Raw genomic sequence first — 12,595 nt, forward strand, 5'->3', positions numbered from 1 at the left:
AGATGGAAAATATCTTTGAGTATGAAGGAGCCCTCAATAACAGGAAATGAAAGATATCAGTCACCAATTTGAAGGGTCATGCTTATCTTTGGCAAGAACATTTGCAAACAGATAGACAAAGAAGAGGAAAAGAGAAGATTATAACTTGGGTTAAGATGATATGTAAACTAAATAAGAAGTTCCTCCTTGCAGATTATCGGGTTATTTTTTTGAGGAGATTGCAAAACTTGATGCAAGAGGACATGACTACGAAGGCTTATACTGAGGAGTTATACAAATTAGATATTAGATCCAAACTTGTGGATGACGAGGTTGAGAAAGTTTCTAGATACTTGAATGGATTGAGGACTACAATTCAAGATGAGATCAATTATGTAAAGATAGATAGTGTGGAGGAAGCATACTGGTATGCCATGAAAGATGAAGAGGTTTTGACAAAGAGGCAAGAATAAAGACAAAGAGGAAGAGGAGGAAGATTTCTAAGAGGTGGAAGCATATCTTATGGAGACAATAGTAGATCTACTATTATCATGAATGATAAAGGCAAAAGTGAGTGGAAAAAAGAAGATAAAAGTAAGATTGAGTGGAAAGGTGGTAGTTCACATTGAGGAAGAGGTAGTACTTACCAAGGTAGTTATAGAAGAGAAGGGTTTAGTGGAACTTGTTTTAAGTGAGGTGAAGAGGGTCATGGGGCCTTTGAGTGTAGTCACTCTAAGAAAAAGGTTGTGAATCGCAACAAAAATACCTTGGTGCAGGAGGAACTTTTGAGTCTACCTAATGAACCTAAAAATGAAAGGAACTTGATAATGAGGAGAACTTTATGGAATGAAAATGTTGACTAGGAGCCCATTTTAAGAAGAGGTCTATTCAAGACCAAATGCAAGATTGCAGATGAATGTTGCAAGGTAATCATTGATAGTGGAAGTTCAGATAACTTGGCATCAGAGGAGTTGGTTAACAAGTTGCAATTACAGGGGTTGAGACATCATAAACCATATCATATTTCTTGGATTAAAATGAGCATAAGTTATTGGTAAGTGAACAATGCCTTGTGAAATTCAAGATTGGAAGATATTATGATGAATTTTTGTGTGATATCTGTTGGAATGTCTTAATGGGAAGAGTGCTTCTAAGAGCGGGGGGGGGGGGGGGGCGGGGGGGGAGGGGTGGTGAATCAGAAGTACTGACCTTTTACTTGTTTTAAATCCTTAATAAAATATAACTAAAATTAACATGCATGCATATAAACATTAAACAATCATGAGAAGCAAAGATGCATCACCACATAACACTTGAGATTTTGGTGACCCAGAAACCCTCTAGGAATAAGAAGGTAAAACTAGGGTGGGGATGATACCCACAAAATTACTGCAACGATTGGTTTCAACCACTTCTGATGGTTTTCCCTATTAAAGGCTACAACACACAGTTAAATGTGACCCTATTCTTTGATTTCTACACCCTATTAGGAGTGTGCCCTGTTAGAGGACTTAAGAACATTCAACTTAGAATGCCACCCTGTTAAAGGATTTACATAGAGCTGTTAAACCCACCTAACTCAATAGGATTTCCAAATTCCTAATACAATTGTGAGAGAGTATTAGAATAATACACCTGATCTAATGCAATCTCTGATGCCGATCTCAGGCTCTTGATTTGCTCTTCTATAACTAATCTCTGCTAGATCTGATTTGCTAATTGTGTTCCTTGTTCTATTATGATCAACTAGATGTGTAAATGCCATCCTTTCCATTAAATCTTTGACACCAAATGTTCTGCAATGACCTTAATAATAGGCTATGCTTTTCCTTCTTCTTTCCACTCTTACTCTACTTTGTTCAATGGTGTCAAGACTCCCTTATAAGGATTAGTGGTTCGTTATGCATCCTTGATTCAAGTGTTCCCGCTCAAACCCTTGAAATTCACCTATTGGCTGCATGCAGTCTCCAATTTTCTAATTGGCTACATGAAGATTGCATAGGTGGTTGTGAGGATTTGATCTTATCTCCTTATTAAGTAATGATTCATGCATAATCATTTTACATCTTGGCTTGCAATTGCATAAACTTTTATGCTAATCTTGCATTTCTCGACACATGAAGTAATACTGATGCTCGACACCATCTATTCTGAATTGCTTGGCATCCACTATGTTTCTGCTTTACTCAGCACCTGAAGCTTTCTTGTATTGCTTGGCTCCTATCGGATCCTGAGTTACTCGGCTCCTGTAGAATTACTGTTTCACTTGGCACCTATTAACTTCTTGTGTAACTCAACACCTATAGAATTCTTGTGTTACTCGACACCTATGAATTTCCTGTGTTACTTGACTCCTGTTAGTTTTTTTGCATTGCTTGACTTCTACTGATTCTTGAATCACTTGACACTATCTGTAACTCAGCATGTGTTAGAGTTCTGGCTTGGCTTCCATTGTATACTCGACATGTTTAGTGAAGATTGCTAAGTGTGTTGATACTCATTTGTCAATCTTACTTATTTGATCAACAATCTCCCCCTTTGACATGAGTGTCAAAAACACTTAACTGATCATTCATGATCCAATCCTTATATTTACATTCTTTACTTGCTTAACTTACATACAAAATTTCAAAAAATATTATAAACAATCAATATATCTTATGACTCCCCCTGAGTTGTTTATGCCTTGTCATGTCATGAAAATTGTGCCAATGTGCCTGATCTACTTTGTTCTTTGACTTGTTTTTGAACCTATTATCTCCTTATCTTCTTGCTATATGCATTTCTCCTTCATTATCTCCCCCTTTTTGACACTGATGTCAAAGGGTTTCTAAATAGTAATGCCATGCTTGGCCAAAAATGTCTTGTTTACCTCAAGGAGTATTTTGAGAGCTACATCCTAGTTATTCAATGCAATATCCAATGACTTGTGTTAGATTGCAAGCTCTGCTACTAGATCAACAAGTTCTTCATGTGTAGAAATATTTGGATCCTTTTTGAGGACTGTTTTAGCATACATTTTCTCCTTGTGTAAGACTTCCAAATGAGGAGTAATTGAGGTTTGAATTTGCATCAATTTTTCTTTAATAGTGGCCTCTTTTGGTGATAATGCAGCTAATTCCCTCTGATTGTGAAGTTTTTGAACAAATTGCTTCTCAGTCTATGCAGGATTTGAGGGTAGTTGCATACTGGAGAGCTTTAGTTTGCTCTCAAGGTTCAGAATTTTCAGATTTATTTCTTGTGCGAACTTGGAAAAATCACACAATTTTTTGTAAAGGGAAAAGATGTTCCTTAGTATAATCTTTACCTTATCCGATTTCTTGGCTAGGTCAACCTGTCCTAAAATAATTCCATTAGCAATCTTTTGGTTGACCTTGCCTAGAAACTTCTTTTCTGACCATTCCATGAGTTTTACATTTGTATCATGGTCTTCATTATTTACTTGGTCAACTATATCAGATAGTTGCTCAAGGATTGGCTTGCTTGCATCTAGAGGTTGTAGGCTGAAGGCATCCATGAATATATCCTTGATCTCGTTCATTGCCTACTTGTATTTGAACTCTTTCCTCAATGTCTCTTGCTTGCTTCTCTTGTCCAATGCACTTTGTATCTCATTCATCTTTTCCTCAGTTAAAGTGCTTGAATCATAATAGGGTATTTGAATTTCTTCATCAAGCTGAGGAATAACATAATGAATAGTCCTGGCTACCCTAGTAAAACTTGAGCCTGGTGTGCTGACTTGTAAGGTTAACATGTCAGTACTCAACTTTTGAACGAGTTTGGTAGGAGTTCCTATTTTTGGCAATTCAACCAAAGTCTGTATTGCAGACTCCTCCTTATCCTGTGTTTCTTCCTTATCCTCTTCTTGTGTCACTTCTGTTGGGGGTGTACTTGTTATCTGTACTGATGTACCTATGACTTCCTCTGCTATTGCACTTTGCTCTTGGTGAGATTGCATGGCTATTCTTGGTGGTGATGAAAGTCCAGTAATTTGAGTGATTTGAGGTGGTTCTTGTGGTGACACATTGGCTTCTTTGAGTTTATCTACTGACTTTTGGAGCTGATCTACACTGACCAATATGGGACTTGTACACAATTGTGGTTGAAGAGTTGTTTGGTCAAGGATCTTAGTGAGATCCTCTGTAGTCAGTGGATTGATGTTTTGACATGAGGTGTCAATAACATCCTTAATCTTTATGATTTTTGTAGGTGTGGTAGTAGAGTGAGGAGGACTAGGAGGTGGTAGTTGTGTGTCTTGCACACTTTGGTCTTGCTGCTCATCAGTACCCCTGTCTTCATCTTTTCTTTCCTCCTCTTTTTCTTCCTTGTTTTCCTCTTCTTCAACCCTTTTCTCTACTTCTATCTTCTCTTCTCTCCTCTTTCTTCTCTCTTCTAGCTTAGCAGTAGCTTCTTCTTTGTACTCCTCTTCAAAGACATCTTTAGTTTTCTTATATAAATTCTTCCACGATCTTGTGGTTCTCTGTACAACTTCTATTTTATTCTGAAGTATGGAAAATGCCCTATACTTAGGTGTAAACCTTTTATTATGCCTTTTGATTGCTTTAGTTATCTATTCCCTTGTCAAATCAGGTAGTATGCTTGCTAGGGTTGATTCTCTCATCTCCTTCTCCATTTTCAAACAAAAATACCATATGTCCTCTACAATTTTAGACAATTCCTTTGGCAATTGTCCATCTAGTTCAAGATGTGTATACTTGAACTATGCCATCATTGCATAGACTAATTCTTCTATTCTATTTTGTTCCTCTTTAGTGAACTTATTGAAATCAATCTTTTCCATGTCACTTAAGTCTCCATTCCTAATCTTTTCACATAATGTATCAACTGAAGACTTAGGAGGATGACTTACCTTTTCAGATTGATCTTCCTCATCAGTACTAGGTTGAGCCATATATCTTTTCCTTTTTCTTGTCTCTTCTTGTGCCTTCTTGGCTATCTTCTTCTTCTTTGGAGGCTTCCTCTTTGGCTTTTTGTGTGGAGGCCCTTGTTGTAGCTCTAGTTGTTGGCTTCTTGGGTGTTGGCATGGAAACTTTCTTTGTTTTAGGCTGAGAAGCAGGAGGTGTCTTTGCCTTCCTTTTGATAGCCTTGCCTTTCATGGGTGCTTCCTTGGCTTCTTCTTCCTCGGCATCCTCATCTTTGTCTTCACCTTGGCCTTGTGTCAATTCAAGTGGCCCTTGTTCTGGCTCATCTTCATCTTTCTCATCATCACCTTCTTCTTCATCTTCAATAATTTCTTTTTCTTCTCCTACTACACTTGTTTCTTCAACACCAAATTTCTTCTTTATTTTCTTTACTAGTTTGTCCTTCTTCTTGACTGTTGTGGCTGTCTTGAGTTCTGTAACAATTCTTGATCTAACAGTGTCATAAGTTCCAAATGCCTTGGCAGTTTTGTCCATTTCCTCTGTAAGTAATGCTGTAATAGCTGTAGAAGCTTGATCAACATCAAGCTCATATCCCAATGGTCTAAGCCATCTTACTCTTGGAAGGACTGCTTGGATGTAAGTATAATCAATGTCAACAAGAAAGAATATGTCATTATCATGTTGATTCACCAATGAGACTGGTATCCTCATTCTTTTCTTCATTGCATTCTTGAAATCATCAAAATAGATAGTCATTTGATCATCAAAGCTATCTCCCATTTGTGCAATAAAATCATTTATTTGATCAACAATTGTTTTATTTTGACTCCAGTTGTTTTTGCAAAATGAAGGAAATTCCTTCATCACATAAAAGAACATGCATACCAACACTGACCCAAATTTGCATTGTACTCCATTAGACTTTCTAATTGCTCCAAGATTTTCATTTATCTGCTGCAACATGAGCTCTGCAAGGTCATAGGTGTGGTCTTTCTTTACAAGCTTATATGCCACATCCACTACTATACAGGGTACACTATTCAACCTACTAGATTGGTAAAACTTATGTGATATGATCCTTACAACAAAGTCTAGAAGGGGATCGATTATGGTGTCTATGGTCATGCCTCTATTGTTCCACTTTGCTCCTGTGTTTTTCTCTATTGTTTCCTTCTTATCACTTCTCAATGTTTTTGGCTGATCTAGGGTTCGAAAACCTATAACCCTATGAACCATCTTCTTAGTAATTTTAACTGGTCCTTTCTCTAACCAGAATGATCCATCATGGATTCTGCTAAGTAATATGTGTATCCACTCAGTTTTGAATACGATTGGAAAAACTAGGGCTTTGGTTAAACCCTTCTTTTCTACAATTGAAAACTCATCTTTTAATATACCATTATCGCAGAGTTTATCATAGGCATTGAATATTTCTAGGTCTCCTATAGCTCCAATCTTACAGTTGTAACACTTACGCACATCCTGAACCATAACAACTTTTTCTGGAATCATAGTCAATGCACCTGTGGGATCATTTTTGTATGCTACCTCTGGTATGGGCCTAAATTCAGGTTGTTTAACCTCATTACTAACAAGCTTAACCTCATGGTTTTCCTTCCCTTTGGTGAACTTTTAACCAGACGACATTTTTAACCAAACTAGGGTTTGACATTTAAAGTAAAGTTCACAAACTGTACAACTTGACACCTGAAGGAAATACTTGGTTAAAAGCTTGAAATCATGGGTTGATGCTGAATCACTGCAAATCATTGGTTAAATACTCAAAAATCACTTAGTCGTGCTCCTCGTAATCGTTCTTCATTTGAGGGGCTCAAAATGAATCAATTTTCACTTTTAAGCGACTCAAAAAACCTTGCATTTAATGCATTCTTGTACCTTCGCCTGTTACTCGGCTTCCAAAGGTTCTCAACTTTTCATCCATTCAATTTTACTTGGTAGCCATTGTCACTTGGCATCTACAAACTTTGTTAATAACTCGACAACCACTTATAGGCTTTTCTCAACTTCCACTTGACTTTTTAACTCGGCTTCCAAAGCAGTTTCATTCAACAACCAAAGATAGCTCAACATCATCATTCAAATTTTGTCTTGGCATCTTAACTCATGCAGATTTATACTTTGCAGTGATTCTTCTCTATTTAGGGCTAATGTATGATACTTCCTTGTATGTATTAGCCCCATAGGCTCATTCTGTGATTAGTTGGATGAGATATGATCACTTGACCTCTTGGGTGAAGTGACCCTTCCATTGGATGTACTTGGTCCACCTTTTTTCTGCCATGTCTTCTTTACATCTGTTTTGATGTGTGCCTCCTCAACTTTTTCGTTGCCCTTATTTACTTCAATCTTGGGTGCTTTGGCCTTTGTTGGACAATTCCTGTTGACATGTCCAGTTTTCAAGCAACTGAAACAAGTAGTTTGGTTCAACCATCTTTTATAGTTCCCTTTGAAGTGTGTTCTTATGCAATTTTGGGGTATATGTCCATACTCTTGACAATAGTGATAGATTTGCCTTGTATTGTAGTCCCAATTGTAATGGTGTACATAGTTGTCCCTCCTTACATGCTGATTTGGTGTCCACATAGGCTTTGATCTACACTCAAAGGCTCTATGTCCATACTTCTTGCAATTGTGGCAATGTCCATCAAATCTTTGTGTCCTTGTGACTTTAGACCCGTAGTCTTATGTCATATGACCTTACATGTTGCACTTGTGATAGTAACCCTTGCTTTTGGGTATGTTTGGCTGATTGATCCTTCTACTCCTGCAAACATTAGTAGTATGCCCCTTTCTATTACAATAATGACAAGTGGGTTTAGTATCCTTACCTTTGTCACTTCTTTTCTTAGCACTCTTTGATGATTCACCAACTTCAGTGCTGGTGTATCCAAGTCCTGATGTATCATGGGCTGATCTTGGGGATTTCAGCAACTGTTCAAAGTACTTGATAGCTTCACTTGACTTGTTGAGATTCTCTACTATTTCTTTTTCTCTTTTCAATTAATTCTACAGTTGTTCATTTTGCATCCTCAAAGTAGAGATCTCAATATCTTTCATATTGAGTTCATGATGAAGATTCATCAGTTGGCCAAGTGTATCTATCTGCATGTTTGAGATCCTTGTTAATTCAGTACATTTTTCTTCAAGTCAGTTTACAAGATTTCTTTTGTCATCTTCCATCATGACTCTATCCTCAACTGCTCTTTTCTTTTTCTCAATGATTTCACATAGCATCATGGCCTGTGATTCATGCTCCATCTTAAGAGTTCTTATCTCTTCTGCTTGAACTCTATTTTTCTCCATCAGTTCTGCTATTGCTGCATCAAATTCTTTGGAATCTCCTTTGGCAAATACTTGTGTGGTGTCAATCTCCTTGTAGTGAATATCATTTTTGGCTATAGCTATTTCCTTCCTTCTTTTTAAAGATTTTCTTAATTCCTCTCTAGCTTCCTCTACCTTGTGTAGAGCAAGATGCACATCTATCACCTAGTTCTCAATGATCTTCCCAAGTTTGAAGACTTCCATCTTTAGATCTTTTCCTCCAAGCTATTAAGCTTCTTCTTAAGAGAATTTTTCTTTGATACCAATTGTTGGAATGTATTAATGGGAAGAGTGCTTCTAAGGAGGGGGGGGGAGGTGTGTGAATCAGAAGTACTAACCTTTTACTTGTTTTAAATCTTTAATAACATATAACTGAAATTAACATGCATGCATATAAACATTAAACAATCATGAGAAGCAAACATGCATCACCACATAACACTTGAGATTTTGGTGACCTAGAAACCCTCTAGGAATAAGAAGGTAAAACTGGGGTGGGGATGATACCCACAAAATTATTGCACCAATTGATTTCAACCACTTCTGATGGTTTGCCCTGTTAAAGGCTACACTAGACTGTTAAATGTGACCCTGTTAAAGGATTTCTACACCCTGTTAGGAGTGTGCCTTGTTAGAGGACTTAAGAACATTCAACTTAGAATGCCACCCTGTTAAAGGATTTACATAGAGCTGTTAAACCCACCTAACTCAATAGGATTTCCAAATTCCTAATACAATTGTGAGAGAGTATTAGAACAATACACATGATCTAATGCAATCTCTAATGCTGATCTCAGGCTTTTGATTTTCTCTTCTATAATTGATCTCTACTAGATCTAATCTACTAATTGTGTTCCTTGTTCTATTTTGATCAACTAGATGTGTAAATGCCGTCCTTTCCACTAAATCTTTGACACCAAATGTTTTGCAATGACCTTAATAATAGGCTCTTCTTTTCCTTCTTCTTTCCACTCTTACTCTACTTTTTTCAATGGCATCAAGACTCCCTTATAAGGATTAGTGGTTCATTATGCATCCTTGATTCAAGTGTTCCCACTCAAACCCTTGAAATTCACCTATTAACTGCATGCTGTCTCCAATTTTTTGATTGGTTGCATGTATTCTCCAAATTTCTGATTGGCTACATGAAGATTTCATAGATGGTTGTGAGGATTTGATCTTATCTCCTTATTAAGTAATGAGTCATGCATAATCATTTTACATCTTGGCTTGCGATTGCACAAATTTTTATGCTAATCCTGCATTGCTCAACACATGAAGTAATACTGATGCTCGGCACCATCTATTCTAGATTGCTCAACATCCACTGTGTTTTTGCTTTACTCGGCACCTGAAGCTTTCCTATATTGCTCGGCTCCTATTGGATCCTAAGTTACTCAGCTCCTATAGAATTATTGTATCACTTGGCACCTATAGAATTCCTGCGTTACTCGACACCTATTAACTTCTTGTGTTACTCGACACCTGTTAGTTTTTTGCATTGCTCGGGTTCTACTGATTCCTGAATCACTCAGCACTATCTATAACTCAACATGTGTTAGAGCTCTGGCTCGACTTCCATTGTATACTTGGCATGTTTACTGAAGATGGTTAAGTGTGTTGACACTTATTTTTCAATCTTACTTATTTGATCAACAATATCATGTCTATGGATTGTTGTCATATACTTTTGGGTAAACCTCAACAATATGATAGAAAAGCATAGCATAATGGGAGATTGAATCAATATACCATTTGGGCTAATGGAAAGAGACAAGTGTTATTACCCTTGATAAAGAAACCAGATGAGGACCATTGTACAATAATTAGAATTTGTCTAGTGAATGGAAATTAGTTTGTCAAATATGTAAAGAAGCACAATATTTTCTTTTCCATAATCCCTAGTATACTGAGTAGTGACTGTATTGACCAAGTTCCAACATAATTTTAAGAGTTACTCATTGAGTATAAGGAGATTGTTTTAGAGAATTCACCTTATGGTTTACCACTAGTACAAAATATAAGTCATTGTATGAACTTGATTCCTAGAGATAGTTTCCCAAAAAAAAAACCTTATAGGTTGATACTAACTAAGAGTGAAGAACCGAATAGGCAAGTACATGAATTTTTGCAAAAAAGTTTGATCATAGGAAGTTTGAGTCCATGTGTAGTACCTACTATTTTGATACCTAAAAATAATGGAGAATGAAGAATGTGTACTGATTATAGAGTAATCAATAATATCATCATGAAGTATAGGTTTCCTATGCCGAGGATAGATGATATAATGGATTATTTAAGTGGTGCAAGATATTTTATTGAGATTAATTTGAAGAGTGGCTATCATCATATTAGAATTAGACAAGGTGATGAATGGAAGACTACTTTCAAAATAAAATAAGGTTTGTATGAGTGGTTGGTTATGCTTTTTGGTTTGACTAATGCACCAAGTACTTTCATGAGGTTGATGAATGAGGTTTCAAAGAAAGTCAAGGATAAGTTTGTAATTGTATACCTTGATGATACTATGATATTTAGTAATACTAGAGATGTTTTTTTTTTTTTGGCATATTAGACAAGTGTTGGAGAGATTGAAAGAAGAGAATTTATAGATTAATTTGAAATTTTTGTTTTGTGATTTTTGCTGATGGTTTGAAGATGGATCTTGAAAAAGGTAAAAGCAATTATTGATTGGCCTACACCTAAGAATATTAGAGAAGTTAGATCAATTCATGGATTGTGAAGTTTCTATAGGAAGTTCATTAGCAATTTTAGTTCAAATTGTAATGCAATGATTGAGATTCAAGTGGACATATGGAGTTGATAAGAGTTTTGAGACTTTGAAACAAAAGGTTGGTAAATCACCTATGTTATCTCTTCTTGATTTCAATAAAGTATTTCAATTTGAATGTGATGCAAGTGGTAGTGCAATAGGAGTTGTGTTGAGTCAGGAAGGTAAACCTGTTGCTTTCTTTAGTGAGAGGTTGAATGATGCTATAAGGAAGTATTGTATGTATGACACTTCACTTCAATTGGTGGGATTACTTGTGGGATTGCGACAACGAGGAAATCACTAGGTAAGTATGCTTAAGGCACTCTTGTGACCACAAGGTACGTTATTAAGTTTTGTATTGGGTACAATAGGGGTGTTATGAATGGAACCCTTACTAGAAATCTTAGGATTAGAGTCCACCCTTTTTAGCCTTTCAATATCTTTGTGCAAGGATCGATCCTAGTGGATTACTTGGATCAACCCAAGATTTGACTCACCATATGTGCTCCTTTAGATGTGGGTAACCCATCTATGACAAAACCAATATCTATTGTGGCCAATCACTTTGTGTAAGGCAAGGGAACATCAATTTGTGGACCAAGGTATTGAGTAACGAGTCATGTCCTTTAGGTAGAATGTTCTTGATGTGTCTTCAAATGTGCTAGACCCATGGCAATATTTTGAACATACAAAAGTGATAGTTTTCATAAGGATTTTTCTTTCAAAAATTTACAAGTGCCTGTATTGGCAAGGTTTGTTTGTCCCTTGTCCAATTGTTTGAAGATGCGTGTTTGTACCACAATTACTTTCAAAACTACTACTTTGATATTAAAAGTTGAAACACACTCTGCTACAACTATTACACTTATCAAATTGATTTAAAATCAAGTCAAAATATAGGTCTCTTAGACACAAAGTTGCTAAAACTGTCTCTATTGAACAACTAATGTATTTCATATTTGAGAAGTATTGTATGATACTTCTAGACTCTATAAAGTGTCATTCTTCCATACATATACTATTGTTCTATTATTCTGCATTATGTCGGTCTACTTTACAAGAACTGTTATATTGTCATAAATTATCATTATGCTATACTCAATACTGTCGTACGAAATTGTTTGCCAAACTTTTGTTATACTTCTTCTTGGGTTTTGTCGTCTAGTTGTACTGCTTACCTAATTTGACTTTGATGACATCCTTGGTTGATTTAGGGGTGTCCATAATTGGTCATGTTGCATCCCTAGGTTTATATCTATATGTTTGATGTCATTCTAGGCTGAAAATGATCACCCTAGCTCCTTGGATTCAAACTTGGATTGATAGATTGTTCACTAGTCAAATCCACTTATTTCATTTCTTTGGCTACATTTCTATTTGGGCTTCTTTCCTAGCTCTTGGCTTCAATTGTTGGTTTCATAAATTTGTTGGGCACTATGCTTGATAAGTCACTCACTTATATTACATTTCTTGACAAGTGAACACCTTGAATTTCCAAGTTTTGGACTCCAAGTTATTTATGTTAGCTTAATAGGCTAAAACACTAGCTATTACATATCGGTTACAAATAGGCTACAATTTGGTCAAGGAAGTTGTCCTTCTTTTATCTTTGAGAAAT

Source organism: Cupressus sempervirens, chromosome 7 (assembly GCF_028749045.1).
Source record: "Cupressus sempervirens isolate cs-2001-9-10 chromosome 7, ASM2874904v1, whole genome shotgun sequence".
Classification (NCBI taxonomy): domain Eukaryota; kingdom Viridiplantae; phylum Streptophyta; class Pinopsida; order Cupressales; family Cupressaceae; genus Cupressus; species Cupressus sempervirens.